At 41.8% G+C, this 17,631-nt stretch overlaps 1 pseudogene; it reads right to left on the bottom strand.

Moving 5' to 3' along the window:
• Window positions 1-3,247: 3,247 nt before the first annotated feature.
• LOC124093537 (large ribosomal subunit protein eL24-like) lies at window positions 3,248-9,071 on the bottom strand (annotated as a pseudogene).
• Between the last annotated feature and the right edge of the window lie 8,560 nt (window positions 9,072-17,631).

The following is a 17,631-nucleotide window of genomic DNA, read 5'->3' as shown; positions in this document are numbered from 1 at the left end:
CTTAATAACATTTGTTCTTTGACCTTGGTTCCTTACACAGAACTCCTAAATTGTCTAGAATCTCCTGGTGGGAGGAGGATCTTTGCTCTAATAAGGACTCTTGATGGGCTCTAGAGCAGCTTCAGGTTGTAGGATGGTCATGAGAAAGACCAAGCAATGATTAAAAGTTTGGAACTTTGAGTCTCCCGCCCCACCCTTTGGGGAAAGAATCTGGAGATTGAGTTAATAATCCATTATATCTACACGATTTCATCCATTTCTCCATCAAATTCTCTAAAAAAAAAAGTGACTTATAGAGTTTCTCAGTTGCTGAACACCACCATGCACAGGGAGGGTGGTGCACCCCAACTTCATGTGGACAGAGGCTCCTGCACTAGGAACCCTCCTGGGCCTCATCCTGTGCATATCCTGACTGTAATTTTGTCTTTTCTAGAATGTCATAAAAGGTGGGCCATACAGCCTCTTCAGCCTGGTTTATTTCACTTAGCAGCACACCAGCTAGGATTCATGTTGTCTCTGTGTAGGTTTCTGATTCATTCTTTTCTATTCTATGTTGATTGTGCATTCAGCTGTGGAGGGACATTCTGATTTTTGATCTGATTGGCATCAGCAGAGCTGCTGTGCATAATCCTGGTTTTTTTTGGACATGATTTTTCAGAGTACTTGTTTAAATGCAAAATTTGCCTATAATTTTATAGGCAAAATTTGGGGGCATAGATTAGACTTCTTTTGCTTTGGAAAGACCTGGCACACTGTTCTCCCAAGTGGCTGTGCCACATATTCTCCTGGCAACGCCTGAAAGTGCTGGTGTCCTGCATCCTGCAGCTGTTGACGCACTGCTATTTCTTGGAGTGTAGCAGTTCTAACAGCTGTGCCATGCTACCTCAATATTATTTTAATTTGTGATTCTCTAGTGATATGCAATGCTGAGCATCATTTTGAATAACTATTTGCCATCTTTGTATTTTCTTTAGTTATATGTCTGTTCAGATATTTACCAATTTTATTTGGGTTTTTAGTTGTTGGCTTTTAATAATTCTTTGTGTATTTTGAACAAAAATTCCATTTCAGAAATGTGTTTTGTAAATAATGTATTTGTCCGTGACTTATCTTTTTGTTCTCTTTCTCATGGAATATAAAAAATTTAATTTTTTGTGTGTAGTGTTGGGGATTTAACCCAGGTCCTCACACATGCTAGGCATGTGTTCTACCACTGACTTATAACCCATCCCAGTCTGGCATCAAATTTTTAATCCTCCTGCCTCAGCCTTTTGAGCAATTGGTGTGATAGGCATGCAACACCCCCACTTAAATAAATATTTAATAATAAAGACTTATAAAGTCCATGTTATCAATATTTTTCTTCTGTCCATTGGCTTTTGGTATTGTGAGTTGAAACTTATCACTAAGGGCTGGGGATGTAGCTTAGTATTAGAGAGCTTGTCCAGCATGTGTGTGGGCCTGTATTTGATCCTTAGTACCAGAACACACACACACACACACACACACACACACATTCTCATCACTAAGTCTAAGATTACATAGATTTTCTTTTAGAAAATTTTCAGTTTTCTCTTAGTTTGTTTATGAGCCATTATGAGTCAATTTTGGGGCCACTATGAGTCAATTTTTGTAGGAATTTCAGTTTATGTATACATTAATTTCATTCAATAATTTTCAAAAACTTGTTCAATCACCACTATTTGAAAAATCATGGGTAATGCATTTCATTTCAGTTTGAATTTCCAAAATCATGGTCTTAAATAAACTAAGTATAGTATTGAATATCATTCATTTCTCAGGAATGCTAGGATGGGGTGCATGTGCACCACTGAACTGCAGCATCCTGTGCTGAGCTCCAGTGACTACCAGAGGGTGCACACCACCTTCCCAGACCTGGCTGTGTAATAATACGAATATGGTGGTGAGATAATGCCAATGTGTCATCTATATGCAGCCTCTAATGCTAATGCATTATTTCTAGTGACCTTTGATGTTAATGTATCCACAGGTGGCCTCTGATACTAGTACAGTGTCCATAGAGTGACCTAGAACACTAATATAACAGCTGCCACATGGTCTTTAATGTTAATATAATGTCCACACTGTGGCCTCTAATTCTAATACAATATCCACACTGAAGCATCTAACACTAGTTTAATAGCTTCCTGTGCACTTTGAGATTAATATAATGTTCACACTTTGGCCATTAATACTAATATAATAACCACATGGTGATCTGTAATACTTGTATAATATTCATGCAATAGCATCTAACATTAATATAATAGGTACTCTTGGCCTTTCATATTATATAATATTATATCCATATTGTAGTATATAAAGTTAATGTAATACCTGCCTATAGTCCTTAATACTAATATAATATTCATACTACAGTAGTATAAACTAATATAACTGCTAGAATGTGGCTATACTATTAATATAATATTCATACTGTGACCTCTAAATATATTATTATGGCTCTCCTGTGGTCTTTAATATTAATACAATATCCAAACTACAGAATCTAACCTAATTTAATACCTTCCCTGTGGCTTTGATATTGATGAAATGTTCATATTTTAGCAAGTGAAACTAATTTAATAACTTATCCTGGTTGTAGTAATACTTTGATATCAATATGAAGCAAGTTAAATTAATACCATAGCTTCCCTCAGACCTTTAATGTTAATATAATATTCATGTTATAATATCGAAATCTAAGAAAAGAGATGCTTTGTAGACATTTGTACTAAAATAACAATTTGTTTACAGGACTGTGGTCTTCAGTACTAATGTTATATCCATAGAATAGCATCAAAAACCAATAAAATAGCTGCATTGTGGCCTTTCATACTGAGATGTTATCCAAATTATGTCAATAAAAATGACATTATAGCTGCCCTACAGACTTTAATACTCATGTGAAATCCACATTACAGCATCAAAAATGGATAAGCTTGCTGCCTTGTGGCCCTCAATACTGATACAGTATCCATATTATAGCTTAAAAAATGAATAGTGTGACTGCTTTGTGGTCTTTTGTACTGTATATAACAAAATCCATGTTATATACTTACGGTGTTTAGTTATTAATGGTATATTAATAGTACAGCATCATGAAATAACTTAATATATACAGTGTGGCCTTTAATGCAAATATGTTAATTATGATAGCATTTATTTTTTATTTTTTAAATATTTATTTATTTATTTAAAGTTATAGATACATCTTTATTTTAAAATCTCATCTGCCAATTTAGCGTTTTCCACCAACTTGGGGAGCAGAAGCCTTCACCGGTTTCACAGTCTTTTCTTAGTTACTGCCTTTGTGGGAGACTTAGCAGCAGCCATTGCCGTCTTTTTAGATGCCTGCTTAGCCTTTTTTGCTTCCTTGGCAGCTCTAATAGCTTGCTCTCGGTGAGCCTTTCTAACTTCTGTTTTCTGATTCCTCTTGGCCATGATATCCGCAAGGGATGCACCAGTGATGGCCTTTTGAAATTTGACTGCATGTCAGGTTCTCTTCTTTTGAATTCCTTCTGACTGGCCCTTTTTGTGCTTTCTTCTGTAGAGGAAAGTCCAGTTTATCTGCCTAGGATTCCTGTTGGATAGGAAAGCCGACTCGCATTTTGCATTAAGAAATTGGAAAACCTTTCCGTCCATCCTGGCATAGTGCCTCCTATGTCCGGGGTATATCTTGTACCCTGGAGGGGGGAGTCGTCCCCTCCACCCTGGGTGCGGTGGGGGGGGACTCCCCCCCACACCCAGGTTAGAGGGGATGCCTCCCCCTTGGAGGGGGGAGTCCCCTCCACCCTGGGTGCAGTGGTGTTCAGAGGTCCCCCACGACACCCAGGTTAGAGGGACCTTCCCCCTGGAGGCAGGAGTCCCCTCTACCCTGGGTGTGGTGGGGAGCTCCCCCAAAACACCCAGGTTAGAGGGGACCTTTTTCCTGGAATGGGGAGTCCCCTCTACCCTGGGTATGGTGGTGTCCAGAGCTCCCCCACACACACCCAGGTTAGAGGGATCTTCCCCCTGGAGGGGGGAGACCCCTTTACTTTGGGTATGGTGGGGAGCTCCCCCCAAAAAAAAACAAGATTAGAGGGGACCTCTTCCTGGAGGGGGGGTCCCCCTCTACCCTGGGTGCGGTGGTGTACAGAGCTAGTTACAGAAATGCAAATTAAAAAATGAGATGAGATACAACTCCCTATCCATGAGTATGGCTCTCATTAAAAAAGGTGGAATAACAAATGGAGGGGATGGGGAGAAACAGAAATCCTTATTGTCTGCATGGCTGATAACAATGTAAAAGGGTGCAGTCCCTTTGGAATTACAGTGGCACACACCTGTAATCCTGGCTACTCAGGAGGCATAGGCAGGAGGATCTCAAGTTTGAGGCTAGCCCTATCAACTTAAAAACTCAACTCAAAAAATAAAAAGTGCTGGGGATGCAGCTCAGTGGTAAAGTACCCCTGAGTTCAATCTCTAGTACCAAAAAAAAAAAAAAAAAAAAAAAAAAGTCCTTCATCGGATGAATGGATACATACAACATGATCTGTCTATACAATGTAACATTACCAAACAATAAAAAGGAATAAAGAACTAATAGCAGTGACAACATGGATGAAGATGGGCCAGAGAAAAGAAGTGAGTTATAAAAGACCATGTATTGCATATTCCACCTGCATGAAATGTTGATAAAGGGCAAATCCATAGAGAAAGAGTAGGTTGGTGGTTGCCTGGGGCTGGGGAGTGGCTGTACATGGGCAGGAGGGACGGACCCTACTGAGATGATGAAAATGTTCCAAGACTGTATTGTGGTGATGGTGGCACAAGTCAGTAAATTTACTAAAACTCATTGACATCTATGCTTAAAATAGTGAAAATTTATGCTATTGAAGGGGGAGAAGAAAAAGAAGGGAAGAAGAAGGAGGAGGAGAAGAGGAGGAGGAAAAAGGAGGAAATATTTTCCAAAATGTCCCTAGCAAACCACTGGGCCAGGCTGTGGCTTGGGGTATGGCAGGTACCAACTAGCTTGGGCTCCCATCCCTGGATCTGGGGCTGTTGTCCCACATGGGCTGTGGGTAGGGGGCGCTGTCTAAGGAAATCAGCATAGTGCTGGTAGAAGGGATGCCAGTCAGGCAGCCACCAAGCTGCCGCTGCACCCAGGACTGTCTGCTTGGGACCACAGCCTGATGCTGAATTCTCGGACCTGTTGTCCACACGGTGACTCCTGCTTCTCTGTGCAGTATAAACAAGGAGAGAGGGGATGTGGAAGAATTACTTCCTGAAAACCTGGCTTCCCCCAGTGGAGACCAACTGTCCCGGTTTGCCTGGGATGTAGTGGTCTCTCAGGATATAAGACTTGATATGTTTAAGCTGGGAAAGTCCCAGGTGAACAGGGAGGGTTTGGCCACCCAATGACTTCATCAGGGAGAGAGACGGAAGTGCTCCCAAGGAATTGGAGCATCAATGGCAGGTGACAGCACAGAAGGTCGATGGGTTGCTGCATGTCTTGTGGGAAGGCACACAGAGGACCACTTTGGATTTTTGTTTTTTTTTGTCAAAAATATTGAACCCAAATATAAATAAGACTACTGATGTAACTACCCATCCATAGGAAGTGCAGAGGACTGGGGGGTGTGCAAAGTGACTATAATCACCCAGTGCCTCAACAGATAAATGTGAGGGAGGGGAAACAGATGAGGAGAAGAAAGAACCCATGGATGAAAAGACTTAGAAGCATATCTACTGATTGCAATGGGTGCATCTTGTTTAGATACTGATTTGAACAAACTGATAGACAAGAGAGAGAGAGAAAGAAAATTTAGATCCTAACCAGAGCCTGGTATGGTGGCACACATATGGAACCCCACCTACTTGGGATACTGAGGCAGGAGGACCCCAAGTTTGAGGTTAACCTGGATAACTCAACACGACCCTGTCTCAAAATGAGAAATAAAAAGAACTGTGTGTGTAGCTCAATAGTAAACCACTTGCCTAGCATTTATGAGCCCTGGGTTCATCCTTACTACTGCAAAAACAAATAAAACCCCCAAATCCTAATAGGGTATTTGGTGATATTAAGAAATTATTGGAGGGCTGGGGATGTGGCTCAAGCGGTAGCACGCTCGCCTGGCATGTGTGCGGCCCGGGTTCGATCCTCAGCACCACATACAAACAAAGATGTTGTGTCCACTGAAAACTAAAATAAATAAATAAATAAATAAATAAATAAATAAAAAAGAAATTATTGGAGGCTGGGGTTATAATTCAGTGATAAGAGTACTTTCCCAGCATGTGTGAGGCACTGGGTTTGATTCCCAGCACCACATAAAACTAAATGAACAAAAGAAAGGTATTATGTCCATCTACAACTAAAAATATTAAAAAGAAAAGAAATTAGGGCTGGGGATGTGGCTCAAGCAGTAACGGGCTCGCCTGTGCTAGGTTCGATCCTCAGCACCACATAAAATAAAATAAAGATGTTGTGTCCACCGAAAACTGAAAAATAAATATTAAAAAATTCTCTCTCGGGCTGGGGATGTGGCTCAAGCAGTAGCGCGCTCGCCTGGCATGCGTGCAGCCCGGGTTCGATCCTCAGCACCACATACAAACAAAGATGTTGTGTCCGCCAAAAACTAAAAAAATAAATATTAAAAAATTATAAAAAAAAAAAAAAAAAAATTCTCTCTCTCTCTCCTCTCAAAAAAAAAAAAAAAAGAAAAGAAAAATAAATTATTGTAGGCTAAGTGCAGTGGCACATGCCTGTAATTCCAGTAGCTCTGGAGGTTGAAGGAGGAGGATCACAAGTTCAAAGCCAGCCTCAGCAACTTAGCTAGGCCCTACAGCAAGACCCTGTCTCTAGATAAAAAATAAAAAGGGCTGGGGATGTGGGTCCATATTAAGCATCCCTGGGTTTAATGCCTAGTACGCCCCCCCCAAAAAAAGAAGAAATTATTGGTATAATATCAAATTCCAGTTATGTTTCTTAGCTTTTGGAGATTTATCTTGAAATACTTACTGTGGGGACCATGTGACATCTGGGTTTTGCTTCCAAATGGTGTAGGGGTGGTGGTGAGGATAATGTGAACATGGCCCTTGGGTGACCATTTTGGAGGCTGAGTGATGGGTGTGAGGGTTTATTTAACATCCTCACTTTTTACAGCGCTGACCTGCTTGATAACTGACCATGGAAAGGAGAGGCCAGTGCTACTGTCCTGCCTGCGCAGCACCATGAACCACAGGTCCCCTCCCCAGTCAGCTCAGGGGATGCATTTCACCACAAATAGGCTGGTGTTTCCACCGAATTTAATTTCACAGATCAGTGAATCTTCCAAAATTTTAGGTGAGGAACAAAGTCATTTTTCATTTTGCCAAATTAAAAAAAAAAACAAGACCCAAATGTTGCATCTCCTTCCAGTGTCATTTCGTAAAAGAAAGAGCACATACATCCTAATAACATCATTTCGGAAGAGGGTTGGCCTTTCCACTGGACACAATTAGCATAACGAACAAGCTTGCTCTGGTGTCCCTGTTTTCTCAGTTCACCCTGGATCTGGCTGCACACATACCCTGGGGAGAGGAAGGAGACGTGGCTGGCTGGCTGTTCCTACCCTGTTTCCTGCTAATGAGAATGGGGCTTGGATCATCTGTGGTCATAATGTGTAGGGTTTTGTTTTTATTTTTATTTTCTTGTAGTGCTGAGGATCAGACCCAGGGCCTCTTGCATGGAACCCCACCTACTTGGGATACTTATGAGCACCCCGCTGTGGGGCCACACCCCCAGCCAGCATGTGCAGGGCTTTGATGTCACCAGCTGGTCAAGGGGTACAGGCAAGGGTTCCCCAAAATCAAGTCCTCAGGGACTCATGAATGTACATCCCTTTTCAAAGACTTCTTGGATCTTGTCCTGGCTGTGGGGTAGGTCAGGGAGGGGAACTGCCATGTGGGTTATTAGAATGAATTGCTTTTTACCAGAGTGGAAAAGAATAGATGGGCCCAGAGTAGCAAGGGTCTTTCTGTCTGTGCCCAGCTGACACGGAGTCCTCTTTGTGATCACAGCAGAGCAGAACCATGAGCATCAAACGTCCTGTGGTATGTCCTTGAGGCACTGACTTCTCATCTGCTCTGATGAGATGCATCTCTCTCCTGCAACCCATCTGCAAGAGGGTTTGATATTTCCACAAGATAACATATTTCTGAATCAGATAAGAGGGTCTTTTTTTTTCCCCCTGAAACTTGGGAACATGAGAGACAGATTGTTGAGGGTGATGAAAATACTCTGAAACTAGACTGTGGAGAAGGTTAACACAACATAAGAGTGTGCTGAATGTCACTAATGGCAAACCATGTGCATATTTTACTACCATGAAAACGAATGGGGCTGGGTGGTAGAACGTTTGCCTAGCATGTGTGAGGCTGTGGGTTCAAGTCTCAATACTGAAAAAAAAAAAAGATTATAATGAAAAAGAAAAAAAATCAACCAAAAATGTGTAAGGAGATGGACATGTTAATTAGCTTGATTGGCTCATTCTGCAGTGTGTACATATATCAAAACATAATATGCCATAAATGTATATAATTCTTATTTGTCAATTAAAAATATACTTCTGCTGTACCCACAAATTCCCAAGCAGTTGTTGGCTGGGTTCCCTCTGGGGCAGAGCCTTAAAGGAGGTAAAATTTTTTTTAAAAAAATTCCACTTTTTTTAAAAAAAATATTTATTTTTTAATTGTACACAATACCTTTATTTTTGATTATTTGTTTTTAATGTGGTGCTGAGGATCGGACCCAGGGCCTCACACGTGCTAGGTGAGTGCTCTACCACTGAGCCAACCAGCCCCAAAGGAGGTCAAATTTTAAAATATCAGAGATGAAAGAGACTCTACAGGACATGTAGTCTCTCCCTCATTCCACAGATGAGGAGGATCCTGAGGTTCAGGGTGGGAAAGTGATGTACTGAGGCTTCTCAGGAAATTAGGAGAAAGGGGTCTTCACTTTACCTGTGAGCTTTGCCCTCTACCACGTGCTTTTGGTCCGGTGAGGGCAAGGAGAAGAGTGCCTGCATCTCCCCTCTTTTCAAAATAATGGGCTAAGACAGAAAGAGCACCAACTGGTTGTCTTTGTGTCAGATGTGGCCACCAGGCCTAGTTTTTGTATTGTTAATATTATTTTTTTTTATCAAGTTAAACAGTCTAAGAATGAATTGTCAGCATTTGAAAATCGTGCCAATTCACACGAAAACCCAGGCTTCCAGTTTCTTTTAACAAATAGAAAGCTCTGACAGGATTGGGCCCTCGTATTTGGCAAGGATGGGAGCTGACAGGAGTGTGCTCTTTCCAGTGCTCCACGGTCACGGCCACGGCCATGGCCACTCCCAAGGCCTCACAGGAGCCTCAGGCTTGTATTGCTTTCCTAACAGCAGCCTGCTTTAGCCCCCTTTTTTTGATTATTTGTTTGTTTGGTACCAGGGGTTGAACTCAGGGGCACTCGACCACATCCCCAGGGTCTCACTGAGTTGCTTAGCACCTCACTGTTGCTGAGGCTGGTTTTGAATTTGCAATCCTCCTACCTCAGCCTCCCAAGCCTCTGGGATTACAGGCATGCACCACCACACCTGGCTAAGCCCCTTCTTTTCTTTTCCTTTCCCTTCTCCTTCTTCCCCCACCTCTAATTCTCCTCCTGTTTCTTCTTTTATTTTTTTTTATTTTTATTTTTTTTAAATATTTATTTAGTTAGTTAGTTATTGGCAGACACAACATCTTTGTTTGTATGTGGTGCTGAGGATCGAACCCGGGCCGCACGCATGACAGGCGAGCGCGCTACCACTTGAGCCACATCCCCAGCCCCTGTTTCTTCTTTTAATATTGGGAATTGAACACAGGGGCACTGTACTACTAAGCCACATCTCCAGCCCTTTTATTTTTATTTGAGACAGGGTCTTATAAGTTCTCCAGGCTGGCCTTGAACTTGTGATCCTCCTGCCTCAGCCTTGCTTTAGCCAACTCCACTGCTTGCTTATCCTGGGAGGATTGGCCTCCTAGCCTCAGCCCTGGGCTGGAGAAATGCAGGTCTCTGATGGTGGTTTTGTAGGAGGTGTTTGGGCAGATGGTGCCTTGCTTATACCTGGAACTCCATATCTCATTCTCTTCTGCTCCATCTACACCATGGCCTTAAAATACCATCAGCCAGCCTTGGCTTCTGTGCAGTTCCTTGCTTTTAAGAAATGTTCCCATTTTTTTTTTTTTTTGAAATTGATCAAATTACATTATCGTGTGCATGTACAAATATGTGACAACAAATCTCACTACTATATATAATTATAATACACCAATAAAAGCATCTGGAAAAAAGGAGAAATGTTCCCATTTACAGATGGGGAATCTGGAGAAGAAACAAGCAGAGGGACTTGTCCCAAGCTGGAACCAGCACTGCACCTGAGCGGATGAGGCCATGCAGTCATCCTCCAGACCATGAGATACTCCTGGGCCTTAACCAAGGATCACGTTCCCCCGCCTGCTCCGGCAGGGATGAGCCTTGAAAACCCTGTGTTGAGTGAAGTAAACCAGACCCCAAAGCACACTTCACATGACTCCACGTGTCACGAGGCACCTAGGACAGGTGCATTCATAGAGAAAGGAGATTAGGGGTTACATGGGCTGGAGGGAGAGTGGGACAGGAAGTCTTTGAGTGGGTTTGGAGTCTAATGGGTTTGGGGTGATGAAGAATTCTGAAAATAGTGGGGATGGTTATACAACATTGTGACTGTAATTAATGCCACCAAATTGTACACTTAGAAATGGCCAAAATGGGGCTGGGTTGTGGCTCAGCAGTAGAGCACTCGTCTAGCACGTGCGAGGTCCTGGGTTTGATCCTCAGCACCAAATAAAAATAAAATAAAGATATTGTGTCCATCTATAACCAAAAAATAAAATATTAAAAAAAAAAGAAATGGCCAAAATGGGATTGAGGGTATAGTTTGATGGTAGAGCACTCACCTAGCATGTGCAAGGCACTGAGTTCCATTCCCATTACTGCCAAAAAGAAAAAAGGAAAAGATTAAAGTGGCATATTTTGTTTATATGTAGACATATATACATATAATATGCACAGGATATGTACACATATACATATAATGTGCACATAATATATACTCATATTACAGTGCATATATTATATATGCATACACATGTTATACATATAATATAATGATATAAATATATGTTATATACTTATATCTGCATGCAATCTACATATGTATACATAATATATACATGTTATATATGCAACATATACATATTACATATTTTATACAATATACATGTTATATGTGCATATATACATGATATGTATAATATACACATATGGTTTTATATAATGTATACATGTTATATATTAACACATTGTATAGTATGTGCATATAATGTTAGTAAAATATAACAGATATAATTATATACATCTTTATATTATATGCATATTTAATAATCATTTGGGCGGGGGTTGTAGCTCAGCAGTAGAGTGTTTGCCTAGCATGTGCAAGGCCCTGGGTTCAATCCTTACCACCACATAAAAATAAATAAAATAAAGGTAATGTGTCCAACTACAACTAAAAAATAAATATTAAAAAATAATAATCATCATACATTGTATCAAATACTTTTTGTGTACATAATTGTATCTGTTGTATTTTATATACATATATTTGTGCATATATATATTACATAAGACATATACATATAAATAGCTATTTATCTACTTACCTACCTATCTTACTACAGTGAAAAAAAATAACAGAATGTCATCCAAAGCAGCCTGGGTGTCTCTGGAAGCCCACGTGGTATGGCTGTACGATCTTCCCAGTAGCAGTACTACATATGGGGCCAGGAGATCAAGAGGGAATGAAACCATACATGTATCTGAGACACCAGCAAGGAGGTGGTGACCTTCTCCCTCCAGCTCTGAATACCCAGTGACCCTGGCTTGCTGCTCATGTGTCACTTCACCTCTGCTGCCTGTCATTTGTGCTCACGCCATTTCTGGTTCATAGTCCTCAGTGCAGCTGAGTTGCCTCTCTTTCAGGGTGACGACTAGAGGGCTTTGCCTTCGCCCTTGGCTGTGGGCATCAGGCATCACATGAGCAGGAATCCTGTCTGGGTTTTTGCTTCCTCAGCACTTAGCACAGTGCTTGGCTTGCAGTAGGCACTCAACAAATATTTCACTAACAAGAGTAGATGCTCAAAGGAAAGGTGTACTGGGGGACCTGAGAGTCATGGACAGTCATGTGGTTAGCCCTCCCCACAATCCCCAGCTTTCTGGCTTGCTTTAGCTAGACTTATTTTCTTCTGCTTGCAACTGTATTTCCATGATGTAGCCTCTCTGAATCTGTTTCCTCATCTGTAAAATAAGGGTAACAACTGTTACTTGCAGTCACTCATTTTAATGAAGATTGTATCAGCAAACTCAATCAGTATTCACCATGATGATGATGATGAGGAGGAGGGAGAAGAAGAAGGGACCATGTGTATTTATGTCTGATTGCTGCCACCATAACAAATTATCACGTACTTCATGATTTAAAACAACTCATATTTATTTTCTTACAGCTCCAGAGATCAGAGGTCCAAACCTTTTGCAGGGCTGTGTTCCTTCTGGAAGCTCTGGGACAATAAATGTATTTCCTTGCCTTTTCTGGCTTCTAAAGGCTGCGTCAATTCCTTGGCTTGTGGTCCCACATCATAAGCACTGTCACACCTCCTCTGACTCTGAGCAGCCTTCCTTCCTCTTGCAATCCTTGTGATTGTGACAGGCTCCCTGGCTGCCAAGCCTGCAGCTGGCCTACTGTTCCCTGCCGAGAAGCAGTGGAGCAGCCTGGCAATGGAGCCCCAGAATGGTGGCCTGAAGGGTCCAGCACAGGGGCAAGCATGGCCTGGGCTGCATGGAGCCCACTATGCAAACTCGGCAGGCGGGCCAGTTGCTGAAGGCCAAGGCACACGAACCTGTCACCCTTTGGTGGCCAGGTCTGTGCATAGCTTGTACAGTCCTGAAGCCTGGAACCTGCAAACACAGACCATCCCATGACCTCAATCTCCCACTTCCTGACCTGTAAGAAAAAAATGGGAGTAGGGCAGACCTGAATGGAAGTTGGGACTTGAGAGTTGACTGATAGCCTTAGTGTGTTTCCAAATCCTAATTAGCATAAATGTGGACTATAGCACTGGTCCTTTTTAAAAACCCTAATTAGCGTAAGTTTGGACCAATGGCTGTGACCCAAGGGCTATATAAACCCCTAGACTAGTATTCAGAGGAAGAACACCTGGGTCTTTTCTGGCCCTGTGGCTGCAAAGAGTGCCGTTCCTGTTTGTAGTCATCAGTAGATCTCACTGTTAGACTGGCTCATCCTGCTCCATGGATTTCATTCTTTGAATTCACATAACAAGAAGAAATTGAGGCTGAACTCCTGGAGGGTCTGTTGCAGCTCTGGGGGGCTTGGCTCACTGTTAAGAGCTGCAACACTTCTCTGAGGCCTGCAACCTTAGGCAGACCCCACCCATCATCAGAAGCAGAGAAACTCCAGTCTTACCTGCAGGCAGAAGCAAGGAATCGAGTTTCATCTCAGATCTTTGGCTTCAATAGCACCGGGCCCAGGTGAATAACCCATGATAGTTTGCCCTCTCAAGGTCCTGCAAAACCTCTTTCCCCATCTAAGGTAATATTCACAGGTTCTGGGATTAGGATGTAGATATCTTTGGGGGTCATCGTTCATCCTACCACTCCATGTGTCTAAAGTTTTGTTTTCTAACTATTTGTGTGGAAGATACCAAGAAAAGTAAGTTGTCCTTCCTGTCCTCAACTGGTTTACAATCCTGTTGGGGAGACAGTGATTACCCACTGACTCAGGCAGCATGGTCAGTGCTGCTCTTGGAATGCAGAGAGGGTGGATCGTGTTGATGAAGATGGAGATGAACATAGGATGCTTTTTTCTTCCCCAAGAGTTTCCTCTCCTGGGGGCAACATCCACAGGAACGATGACTACTGACTACGTGCATCTTGTCCCCTGGAGGAGTGTGATAGAGCATCCCTGCCTTCTAACACAGGAAGGAAGAACCTTTGGGAGAGGCGAGGAGGAGTCTCCTTACTCGATCAGCCAAGGTCTTTCCCTTCTGCTTTTCTGATGCTTTGAGGCATTTCACTCAGACTCTGGGGAGAAGGTTCTGGGCATTAAGTTTGGCTCAGGTTCTGGCACGTAAATTGATGGTAAAGAGGGAGTGAGGAGTGAAAGTGAAGACATGTCCCCCCTCCTCCAACTCCCCAGAGCCTTGGGGGAATTGTCCCAGAAATAGGACAGGAATGTTTCCAGCCAAAATCAAATACATGATGTCAACGACTCCCTTATACACATTTGAGTTGTTTAGTGAAAGCATGACCTATGCAGATCTTTCATTGATTATAGTAAAACCACTGCCTATAGCCATGGAGACAGGTGTGAGCAATTAAGCAAGGTACCTAGGGGACAGACCCACCATCATTGTGTCCAAATAGTTTCTGTGCACCCTTCGCTCCCTGCTGGTTCTGGTACAAGGCTGGGAGGCAGAGAGTCACTGAGTATCCAGTCCTTGGCTCCTAGCTGGTCTGTCCTGGGACCTGAGGGAATTGCTTTAGTCACTGCTTCCGTGACTTCAAGTCTACGCCTGTGTCTCAGGAAGGAGTAGCTGGTGTGTGTAAGCTATGCAGCAAAGATCTTAAAATCTATTTGTGAATGTAATCTTTTCTGCAAAAACAGCTTTGTTGAGTTATAATTCACAGTCTTGTGCTGCATGATGACATTTCAGTTAACCACCGACCACACACAGGACAGTGAAGCAAAAGGATGTTCCATCTAGCCCCGGGGCGCTGTGCACTATAGCATCTGGGTTTGGATAAATACACTCCATCATGTTCACAAGTGACACAATTGCCTGACGAGGCGTTTTCAGGATGCATCCCTGTTGTTAAGTCATGCTTATGTGAGCTCTCTCATTTCAACTGAACAATTCACTGGTTTTCAGTATTCAGAGTTTATGTAATCACCACCTCCAGCAATTTTAGAATATTTTCATCACTCCCCAAAGAAAGCCTGTGTCCGTGAGCAGTCACTCTCCATTTCCTTCTAGTACCTACTCTCCAGCCCCAGGTAGTGCTAATTGGTCCGTCTTCATAGAGTTGCCTCTTTTGAGCATTTTATATAAATGGGATCCTACGCTCTGTGGTTCTTCTGACTTTGCCTCTGCTCATTTAGCACCATGTTTTCATGGACCATCCACGTTGTAGCATGAATCAGCACTTCATTCCTTTTGATGACTAAATAATCTTTGTATGGAAAGACCACATTTTATTTATCCGTTATCAGTCGATAGGCATGTGGGTGATTTCCACTTTGGGGTTATGAACAGAGAGTCATGAAAGTCCAGAGAGAAATGTTGCTATGAACATTTGTGCATGTTTTCAGATCTCTTGGAATTATACCTAGGAGTGGAATTTCTGAGTCTCATGGTGACATTATGTCTAAGCTTTTGAGGAATGTCTGGTTTCTTTTCCTCAGTGATGTATCATTTGACCTCCCAACAGCACGTAGGAGGGTTCTGATTTTTCCACATCATTGTAACAATTATTTCCTATTTTTTAAAAAAATGATTATCCTAATGGGTCTAAACAGGTTAGTCTTTGTAGTTAGATTTACACTTCTCTGATGGCTAAATGATAATGATAATCTTTTCATGTGTTTACCATTTGTACATCTTAGGTAAATGTTTTTTTCAGATTCTTTGTCCATTTTTCTTGTGGGGGGTACTAGGGATTGAACTCAGGGGCACTGGACCAGCCCCATTTAGAGACAGGGTCTCACTAAATTGCTTAGCACCTTGCTGTTGCTGAGTCTGCCTTTGAACTTGTGATTCTCCTGTCTCAGGCTTCCAAACTGCTGGGATAACAGGCCTGTGCCACCACGTTGGGCTTCTTTGCCCATTTTTAAAACTGTTAATTTTGTAGTCTTAAAAAAATTTATGAAATACAGAAGTTTATTCTCTCACAGTTCTGGGTGGGGAATTTCAAAATGAAGGTGCCAACATATGAGATGGGCCAACTTACTGCATTGTCACATGGTAGAAGAGCAGAAGAGAAAGAATCTACTCCCTTAGATCCTTAATATCACATCCTCATAACCTGAACACCTCCCAAAAGGCCTCACCTTCCAAGGCAACCACACTGGGGAAAAATGTTCAACACATTAATTTAGGATGACACATTCAAACCATAGCATTTATGCAGTTCATTTTTTTTAACCCAAACTAATTACTTGTGGTGATTATGATAAGATAGACTTACATATGATGAATTCATACACTACAAATGCTACAGCTTGTCAATTTGATTTGTAAGAAACACATGTTGCCTTTGTTGTCCAGAATTAGAGATGCTAAATAAGGATCCAACATAATGTACACAGTTAGCCAATTTGAGTTCACTGTATATTTGGAAAATTAATGTGCATGTGTACCGAGAAAAGGCATTTTAGATTGAAGGAAGAAAAAAAAAAACCCTCCATGAATATAGGGTGATGCTAACTGATAAGTATTAAACAATGGGAGCTGAAAATAACCTTCTTTTGATGAAAAATTTTAGTTGTAGTTGGACACAATACCTTTATTTTATTTATTTTTATGTGATGTTGAGGATCGAACCCAGGGCCTCGCATGTACTAGGTAAATGCTCTACCACTGAGCCACAACCCCAGCCCTTGATGAAAAATTTTAGGTCATATTCTTCTGTAACAGCCATTCATTTAAATAGATGACAGGCAGATAAAAGGTAATAGATAAACTTCAGTAGGTAGAACAGCCCATTATTAACACAACAGTATTTTAAAGTCACTATAACTTACAAAGAGGGAAATAATTGGTTATTTTTACTAGCGTGGTTGCCCTCCCATTAAGATTAAATTATTGGTAGATTATCAATGAATGCATTCTACCTTCTTATTGTCCTTGCTCCTGAATAGGTCATTGATGCTACAGAAAAATTGTGTAGTTTTAACAACACTACATTGATGCTACTATGGACCAAATGTCCACAGTGGGCACTCTAAAGATAGGTGGGCTGGATTTGAATCCCATGTTGGCCAGCCATGGCCTTGACCATCCCTTCTGGACCTTAGTTCTCTCACCTACACAATGTGGAAGGATGTAACTAGTCACGACACCAGCTCTCACTGAGCTTTTTCTATTTTATTATGTGCACATTAGTAATCTTGTTTAATCTGCTTGTCAATCTTGCAAAAGAGGTGACATAATCTCCATCTTACCAGGGAGAAAACTGAAGCTGAGCAAGTTGCAGCAATGTGTCCAGGGCTGCAGAGCTGGGAGGAGGCGGAGTCCGTTCTTTCCAGGACCTGTTGGACTCTAGGATTTTGCTCAAATGTTAACCTCAGTAAAGTTTTTTTTTCCTGAAAATTTACCTTTCCTTTTGTCATTTCTGCCATTTGAATGCAACTGTAATTTAGCAAGTGCTATCAGAAAAGAATCAGAAGAACCCAGATAACAAAACTATCAGCAGCTCACCCAGGCAGAGAAGAGACACAGCAACTGTGAGAAGAA

Source organism: Marmota monax, unplaced genomic scaffold (genome assembly GCF_021218885.2).
Source record: "Marmota monax isolate L192 unplaced genomic scaffold, Marmota_monax_Labrador192_F-V1.1 WCK01_AAM20220418_F8-fsc00035, whole genome shotgun sequence".
Classification (NCBI taxonomy): Eukaryota; Metazoa; Chordata; class Mammalia; order Rodentia; family Sciuridae; genus Marmota; species Marmota monax.
This window is presented reverse-complemented; position numbering and strand designations above follow the sequence as displayed.